This window comes from Vanacampus margaritifer, chromosome 4, assembly GCF_051991255.1.
Source record: "Vanacampus margaritifer isolate UIUO_Vmar chromosome 4, RoL_Vmar_1.0, whole genome shotgun sequence".
NCBI classification, from domain to species: domain Eukaryota; kingdom Metazoa; phylum Chordata; class Actinopteri; order Syngnathiformes; family Syngnathidae; genus Vanacampus; species Vanacampus margaritifer.
The window spans coordinates 8,632,658-8,642,542 of record NC_135435.1 but is presented as its reverse complement, the minus strand read 5'-3'; the positions used below and the strand labels follow the sequence as shown (position 1 = coordinate 8,642,542).

General features: G+C 37.3%; 1 long non-coding RNA gene across 2 annotated transcripts; it reads left to right on the top strand.

Moving 5' to 3' along the window:
- The first annotated feature begins 942 nt into the window (after positions 1–942).
- On the top strand, positions 943–9,852 carry LOC144049954 (uncharacterized). Of its 2 annotated transcripts, none has more exons than XR_013293738.1 (5): positions 943–1,054; positions 2,681–2,824; positions 4,488–4,629; positions 7,469–8,868; positions 9,586–9,852. It is a non-coding gene; the product is annotated as an uncharacterized LOC144049954 (long non-coding RNA). The 2 variants fall into 2 exon arrangements; XR_013293737.1 differs by having other exon boundaries at positions 2,678–2,824.
- The last annotated feature ends 33 nt before the right edge of the window (positions 9,853–9,885 follow it).

Below are 9,885 nucleotides of genomic sequence, written 5' to 3'. Positions count from 1 at the left end.
GGGACACGCGGCATCAAGTAAACCATAGGAACGCCAATCTTGTTCTGCATGTATTTTCAGAATAAAAGATCCTTAATTTGTAAGGCGCCCGGCCCAAAGCAAAATTTCTTTTGGGGCCCTATAAGAGCAGACTGGTATTGATTTATTTATCTGAAACAGGGTGACAAAATACTTTACAAGAAAATGTCAATTTGAATAATTTGTTCTTAAACCATGTAAACATGTGCAAAAGGTTTAGTTAACAAAATAAAAGAAACAAAAGACAAACATTTGACTTTATTTGTGTTACCCTGTTCTTAAATGAATAATAAAAAATACATGCACATAAATAAATAAATAAATAAAGACTACTGCATGCAATAAGTAGTACAGCTGCAGGTCCCTAACAGGTGTTTAGTTCACACTTATGCCTTGGTCCAGCTCCCAGCTGTGAATGTGTGACAATACTGGCAAATGATTGAACAAATACAGGGGAAAACCATTAAAAGATATTGGTTTACGATGGATTTATTTTGCTCTGGCAAAAATGTGACCCAAATTCATTTGCAAATCAGAACGTGGTGTAGTCTGTTACCACAGTCGTAATTATAGTAAATAATTGTATGAAAACACACCTCTAGAACATTAAAAAAAATAATAATAATAATTAAAATGGAAATATACTGCAGTAACTGAGTGTGAACTTTGTTGCAATGGCATGAATTTGTGCATGTGCCGTTTCTATCAAAAGGTTGTGGCCTATGTAATGTCATTGGAGGAGTGGCAAGACCTACTTCTAACTGATGCTTTTATTTTGGAGTCTTTCTCTCTCCCTCTCCCTCTCTCTCTCTCTCTCTCTCTCTCTCTCTCTCTCTCTCTCTCTCTCTCTCTCTCTCTCTCTCTCTCTCTCTCTCTCTCTCTCTGTCATTGGTTGGCTGATTCCCGTCATCATGTGCCAGTCTAGACGCTTTGGCGGCGAGGAGACGCACTGACTGGTGGTGAAAACGGTTTCAAGTTTCTCAACTCTTAAAAAGTCTTAACATCCTGCTTTGCTTCAAGAGGAAATAGCATCGTGGTAGGTGAACACATAGGAACTAATTCAACTATAAGAAAAAAGGAGAAAATGCTACCAAAATGTGGCCAAGTCATAAGGTGACCAAAATGCTTCTTGGACAGATTATCAGCACTTTGTTTTTTGTCTCGTTAGAACACAATTGTTAGATTGTACAGGGGACCTACTGAAGTGAAGAAATATTATATGTATCCTTAAATAAATCATTAATATACTCCAAATTGTCCACCTGTACCACTTCAAAAACATACTTAACTGTCCAAGGACCACTATAATAACCAACGTTAAATAATGTAGTGACCTTAAGTGTTCATTACAAACAATGCAGAGGTTTACATTATCATTGAAAAGTATATTAATAATGTCAACCACTGTAACCTTGTGCAAAACTTCAAAAATTAACCCATCACATAGATGTAGATTGTAGATTAAAAAAAAAAGTATTGGGTTCTTGTCAATACATTTACAAATTACATTGTACTAAATTCTGAATGTATACTGAAAGCACTAAATTCAATAAAATTATACTGAAATGTCTAAAAACAAACAGATACGTTGCACTAATAATAATAATAATATGCAAATGTTGTACTTTTAAATACAACTTAACTGTACTTTGTTTTTTTTTAAGGAGGATGCATGTATAGCTACAAACTCTAATCTACTGTAAATGTTTCATGTTTTTGCATATTTTAAAAGTTGTTAAATTCATTTGGATCTAATTCCATGATCTTAACTCTATTATTATTTCTAGCTATCGGAAACACACTAGAGCTATTTTCGTGCCCGGTGCAAGTCTGGCACAAGGCATTGTCTAAATCTGCGCAGGGGCAGGCTAGACTAAGGTTTGACGTTTTCTCAGACCCATACAAGCACACATTTGTGTGTGAACACACTCCTCTTACTCTCTTAAAGCAACACTAAGGAACTTTCAGTTTACATTGATTCTGGCGGCTCCATATGGACAAAAACGGTATTGTTATGTCTAAAGGAAGACCACATTTCCCATGAGGACAAGCGCATTGCATCGTTTTCTTATCTTTTAGCTCACGCCAGCGAATGAAATCCGGACCAGTGTTGATCATTGACTGTCCTTTTATGGCCATGGCAAAGGTACCATTCAACTAGTTTTAAGTCGATGTTTCATCAGAAGAGTTATGCAAATATTTGATCAAGGTTGAAAAGTTCCTTAGTGCTACTTTAAAGCTACAAGCGAGAGGCACATTGCTGAAGGAAGACAAAGTTAATATGGAACTGTGAGTAGACCTCCATGGGCGAATAATATAAAGTTGGCCAGGAAGATCACAGATCTGTGAAGTGCGCAGTTGGAGATATATAGCAGCCAGTGGTATGATTTTAAATATAAATAATAAAGTTGATAATAATAATATACTGGGTAAATTGATTTCTGCAATGCCGAAGACTGTTGTCATATTTTTGAATGAAATATGAAGTCATCCACCAAAATCAGGATACGGCAGTTGCACTGTCTACGAATATAGAGCCCTTAATGTTACTGATCAACAGCCTCGTCATATGGCAGTGACAAGTTGGGTAGTGTGTGTGTGTGTGTGTGTGTGTGTGTGTGCGTGTGTGTGTGTGTGTGTGTGTGTGTCCTATCGGCAGCAGACTCCAAATCTGCCTGAAGACGTGGGAGTCGTGTTGCAGTGACTGACAGACCGTATCATTGAAGGAGCAAGCGAGGGGAGTAGTGGGCTTCACCGGGCCCCTGTCCAAAATGGGTTTCCTTCTGTAACTCAATCTTATGTTGAGGTAAGATTGGTAAGGAAGAGCTGTCTGGCAGAATGCACGTCACGTATCATACTGTAAATTCACTAGCCAGAGGTGTTTGCACAGTGAGTCTTCATTTATATTGTATACAGGCTTGGGGAGTAACGGAATACATGTACCGCTGTTATGTAATCAGATTGCAAAAAAAATGTAACTGTATTCCATTACAGTTACAGGAAAAAACATGTAATCAGGTTACAGGTACATTCATTAAAAATGGGGATTATTTTGAGGGATTACAATTTCGATGAGAGAGAGTGCGAAAGAGGGTGAGAGAGAAAGAGACAGAGTGAGAGACCGCATGCACGCGTGCATGACTACATGTCGGGGAGGTGGGAAAGAACGAACTGACTAGTCGTGTCCTCCACACGTGGGCAGTTTGTACAAGCTTCACAGACAGGAGGAGGAAATGGCAACCGGTATTTACTGGAACTTACTCGTCTTGCTGAACGAGCGAAAGTTTGAGCTAAGAGTCCAGGGGCATGCTACGCGCTGTAGCTTCTTGCTAGCTAGCCCGCTAGCCTACAACCATAATGTGAGTTACACCTTCCAAACAAATCTTCCTCCCATCAATTCACTATTTAAACATCATACACAACATATACACGGCTAAACTTGTGACAGGGATAAAAGTTCATTTTGCAGTTGATGTCAGACATCCTCATCCTCATTGGATGACTATCTATCTATCTATCTATCTATCTATCTATCTATCTATCTATCTATCTATCTATCTATCTATCTATCTATTTATCTATCTATCTATCTATCTATCTATCTATCTATCTATCTATCTATCTATCTATCTATCTATCTATCTATCTATCTATCTATCTATTTATCTATCTATCTATCTATCTATCTATCTATCTATCTATCTATCTATCTAGCTATCCATCAAACTGTGAGGTGTTGTTGCTTTCAGTGACAGTTCGAAAACAGCATATGGCCTTCAATCAATCAATCAATCAATCAATCAATCAATCAATCAATCAATCAATCAATAGCCTACATGCTTTTTAATTACACTAGGATTTGTAGGCTGCCCGGGTCCCCATCACCCGCAAATAGCAGGGGCACATTGTTTAGAATATATATATTGTGGTGAGATTTATTTTTATTTTGTCTTCATGAGCATACTCAATATTAGAGTAATCCAAAAGTAATCCAGTTACATTACTTTAATATTATGGTGCTTGGATTACATTACTAACTACATTTTTTAGCAGGTAACTTGTAACTGTAAAAGTAACCCTCCCAACCCCGATTGTATATATAGTATATATATATAGTATATTTTATTTTTGATTTGATTTGAAATCGAACAATCAAGATGTGATTGAAGTGTGGACTTCAACATGACTGCGTCGAAAAACTGCTGTTGCCATAAACAAGCATCTCATACGTTACGGCTCAGCTTCATGTTTTGTGTCCACTTTGAGTGAACTGACCCTTTAACAGGATCTTTGTCATTCCAGTTGCCCAACAAAAACATTGTTGCGTGAGTGCTAGTGATAAGGTGTGTGTGTTTTGAGTGTGGGTAGAGATGGGTGGGGTGTATAGAGGCTAGCGGCAGTGTGTCCAGCACCAAACCGCCTCCCAAAATAAACGCCGTCCTTGCGTCTCCATGTCTGTCCGGGGGCAGACCTGCAGGCTCCCCAGCGCCCCAGCGGCAGCAGCGAGGAGTCTGGGGCCACAGGAACAGCATGTCATCACCTTCATCACTCCCCTAATGGCCCTCCTCAAGACCAGAGACATGGCAGACTGTGTGTTGCCCCGCCAAGGCGGTAGTTAACCCGCACGCACACACACACACACATATGCATACATAAACATGCACACACAAATAATCCCGGCCTCTTATAGGCTGGACTGGAAAGACTCAGAGGGCCTCTTATGAAAACATGGAGGAGTGCTGGAGATAATGTCTTGCGAGACCTCTGGAGCCACACCAGTCTGCTCTCTAGAAAGATTTGTAACAATGGGCAGATAACGGCTTTATGTTATAAAGTGAGTCTTATTTTCAAATATACTTATTTGAACATAACTTGTTGTGCTGGCCTAGACAATCAGTCGCACTGACTGACATTTACAAACAAGTATTTGTTCCATGAAATTCCATGACTATCATTAATCCCGATACGAATCTATAAATTGATTATTGCGATTAAAATAAAATAAAAATTAGAAAATACTAATCAGTAAACTTGTACATGTACACTGTAAGATTTGTGTGAAAATGTATTTATTTATCTGAAAATTCAGGCTAATAACTGAGCTACTGCATTTAACAAACAGGTTGCAGTCTGTTTCATGTTTGAACAGCACTGAAATAAAATATTAAGGCTTAATGTTACATTAATATAACATTCTTCCATGGTTAATGTATGAATCATAACCCTAAGTAAGACGTTTTGTTGAATATTCCCATTAAAAAATAGATTTTTAAAAATTTATTCAGCCGCATATCGAATCGATTCGAGAATTGCGCGCTGTAATATCGCGATATATTGCAGAATCGATTTTTTTCTAACACCCCTAGAAGGAAGGTAAGGTATTTGTTAAGGTGTTTGTGGTGTTTGTGTTTTTGTTGCCTCCTTGCGGCCAAATAACTTCAAACATAGGATAATAGACTCACCAGGCACACTGCCAGAGAGCAATTTTATATTCTTTGAATTTCTCATTTCAAGTTTCTGATCGTAAAATGGCCACAAGAGGGCAGCCAATTCTGGAATCGGGGGCTTGAAATAAATACTTGCAAATTCCTAATATATATATATATATATATATATATATATATATATATATATATATATATATATATACGCGTGTATTGTGCACACTCTATTGATTATTTGTTTCACTTCAGAACAGCTAGCAGGTCAAGAAGGCAAAAGATGTCAAGAGCGCCTCGAACCTCCTTGTCAACAGGTCTCAATTGAGCACACGCCCATCCTCGTCCGCTGGACTTTTGGCACCGTAGACAATGCAATCTAGACTTCAACTAATGCTCCACCAATCCTTTGAAACGACACTCACTCAGACACCCTTGCAATGAATTTCCATGCATGTTTTTTTTCCCCCGAAAGGCGACATATTTATTTTTCTTCCTCCATCTTTGTTGGTCTGACTCTCACGCTCACCACTGGGGCAAGGCGAGACGCTGGCTGCAGTTAGCTCATTAATCACTCCTCTCTTTTCCCATTCCTCACTTTAAAACTGAGTCACTAATGAATGGAAAAGATGGACTTTATTTATGCCTTTCTTGGAAATTAAGTGTGTATGTAGATTTCCATTACTGTATTTGTTTAATAGTGCAAGGTGGACACCATACTGATGAGAGAAAATATTATGTGACAATCTGTCCAATAATGATGCTGATAGACTAAAAAGATGTTTACTGTACTGTTGAAAAATTCATACGTCCCGAGAATTTTTGGACATGTTGGCTTTTAGTGTGTAATTGGAACACTAATGAAGGTTTTTTTTTTTCGGGGGGTGCGGGGTTTTTTTTTTTTTTTTTTTGCCAAAGTGCTCCGATTTATAGTATAATTACATAGCAAATGCATGGTGCAATGGCTAGTATAATTACTATTGTACTTAAATGCCTTTGATGCGTTGTTAATATTAACTCATTCACTTCCATTGACGTAGACGTCAAAAATTCATTTGAGCTATTTCTATTAGTTTAACATTTTTTTCTCACTTTTGTTAACAAGAGTAAAAAAACCTAGATTTTTTTATAGTATTAGAACAAACAGATTTAAAATCTGTGATTAATCGTGAGTTAACTAGTAAAGTCATGCAATTAATTACGATTAAAAATTTTAATCGCCTGACGCCCCTAATTTTTAATAATCTTTTCCTTATAAAAAAAAAGATATTTAATTTTTTTTTTAATATATATATATATATATAAATAAAAAAAGAAAAGATTATAAAAAATGTGGGACTCAGGCAATAAAAATTTGTAATCGTAATTAATCGCATGACTTCACTAGTTAATTCACGATTAATCACAAATTTTATATCTGTTCTAAATGTACAAAAATGTATAATCTAGGTTTTTATACTCTTGTTAACAAAAATGGAAAAATATGTTAAACTAATAAGTAATAGTTCAAATGAATTTTTGACGTCTATAGCTGTGAATGGCAGTGAATGAGTTAAAGGGTGAAGAGTAACAGCCTTTTTCAAAATGGAAATGAGACGTCACATTTCACATTTAACATAAGCTTTAATTAGATAGAAGACTTATTGCATTCACCCTTCACGCTCTTATTTGGTTTGGTGACTTGCTCATTTAAACAGCCGTAAAGAAAGAGGTCACAGGGTGTTAAGTCGAAACTCCTGGTTGGACACTCAGACGGCCCACGACATCCCACCCTTTCTGTTCATAAACAACAGTTGTAAAAAAAAAAAAAAAAAAAAAAGTGGAAGGTTTCTTTCTATCTTGCATGAAAATCAAATCTTTAACATTCTTAACTCTTTGTGAACAGCGTGCTTCCAGATAATGAAAGAAGTTAGAATTTCAATTGACCAATCAATCATTGATATCCATCCTAAATAGTGCACCACCTTGTAAAGGTCATCATATTTATATATGTACTATGTTAACTTTCACAGTATTGTTTTTTTGTTTGGACTTCCACGTGGGGGAACGGCATCGAAGAAAACGAGGAAGGAAACAGGATGAAAACAAAGGAAGAGGAAGGGAACCTCGGCGTGATGGAGCCGCGGTCCCTTCGACAGATCTCGGGCAGGCTGGAGTCATGTGGACAGCGGCGCCACCGCCACAACTAATGGCTGTCGGTCACTCACGAGTGACCTTTTATTTATTTATTTGACAAAAAAGACCAACAGCCAACGGAATTGAAATCATAGCCATGAAAACTTAACATCATTATGTCAGTGTCCCAAATGTGTTGAGCAGGTGCGAGTCCCACTCATTTGCCTCTTCACTAGTCAACTAATATTTTGCGTGTGTCATAGTTTATCCATGAATATTTGTACTCACATTCACACCTAAGAGTGAATTGTGTCTGAATATGAAATGTATAGTTAACTCATTCACTGCCATTGACGGTTATAAACGTCCAAAAATCATTTGAACTATTTCTATTAGTTTTGCATTTTTTTTTCTACTTTTGTTAGCAAGAGTATGAAAACCTGGAATTTTTTTTATTGTTCATTTAGAACAGATATAAAATTTGTGCTTAATCGTGAGTTAACTATTGAAGTCATGCGATTAATTCCGATTAAAAATTGTAATCGCCTGACGCCACTAATTTTTAATAATCATCTCATCAGGTGATTCATTTTTTTAAAATTGTAATTAATCGCAAGACTTCACTGATTAACTCACAATTAATTACACATTTTATCTGTTCTAAATGTACAATATTTTTTTCCTGGGTTTTCATACTCTTGGTAACAAAAGTGGAAAAAATGTTAAACTAATAGAAATAGTTCAAATGAAATTTTTACGTTTATAGCCGTCAATGGCAGTGAATGACTTAATCACCTTTTTCATCTTTATGAAATGCTTATTTTACAATTTGAAATTCCACACAGAACATTCAGGCCAAGCTGTTCACAAGATTCCTTTTAAGGAGACGATGAGCAAACTGGACACTCCGAAGCTGGAGTAAGATTTTCAGATTAAACTGGGGAGCAAACTGCATCTTGATGTCACACTCCTAAATTTCGCAACTACTGATCATTCCGTGAGGATTGTTTGGGCCAGCGTGAAAACAAGTTCAAAATGGAGTCAGACTTGATGAACTTGAAGGAGCCAACACCCACACATTGCCATCCTCTTGGCTCGTATTCTGTTTACATAGAGGGGGCGAAATGTTGAAGGGAACACACTCTGCGCAGCTTGTAATTGCTTGTGATTCTCTCCCCCGACTTCAAAGGCAAGGATGGCTGCAGTTCAAATGTCAAAGGGTCCAGCGCTGCCCGAATGCCCCCCAATTTCCTGTTACGTCTGGTGGGCCAAGTCTAAAGGGATCTCAAATGCGAAGGTCACTTTCTTTTATGTTTAACAAGACAAAAGGCTCAACTTGTTCTAGTCCAGCTTTATTTCACTTTATAGATCAACCACACTAATAAACATTTTTTTTAATTAACTGACCGAACCAATCAAAATGATCATATCATATTATCTTGTTAAAGTGGAAGTCAACCTTGAACATTTCTTGACAATAACATGTTATATGTGACCTCACTAGTCTAAACATGACATTCTGGTATTATATTTGTAGAATATGAGTTATGAAGCAAAATCCAGCTGACCTGTGATTGGTTAACTCAGGGCTCACGTAATAACCAATCACAGCTCAGCTTCAAAAAACAAGTGAGTTGTGATTGGTCGTTGCCTGAGCCCTGAGCAACTGTGATGTCATCTTCAGTCGACAGCAAGTGGCAAAATGGCCGCCCCCTGAGATGGATAAAAACAGCAGATTTTTGCTACTTAACTCATATTCCACTAACCAGAAAAACATATTCAGACCAGTGGGGCTGCATAGAACATATTATTGTAAAAAAAAAAAAAAAAAGGGGGTTGACTTACTCTTTAAGGCAGAATTTTGTTGTGGCTGGTCATCTTATGTTTTTTTTTTTTAATTCATCTTGAACCGACTACAACAGTTGAGGCCATTTTATGAAGGTTGCATGCGAAGAATCTTAGGCAAGCTTTGTAAATGGAATGCATGTTCAACTCCCTTATTTCATCTTGTCAGGAGAAACCCTTTTTACTGCCATCCATGGTGCATGAGAAGCTCTCCTTTTGCTCTTCACTCCAGCTTCAATCAGCAGCCAAGAAGGACTCTCACATGCAGTAAATTATCCCAGGATCTATCTCACTCAGTGTTGCACTCCAACAGCACCAAATGGAAAGAGGGTGGAAAAGCATACATTTGTCTACATTTTATTGAAAGTATTACTTATTATATTGACCTAAGTAAGGCCCTCATTTTGGGAAATAAAATCCTTTTTGATGCTTCGTAGACCACGTGTCACAACTGGGCGAGGGTGTCACA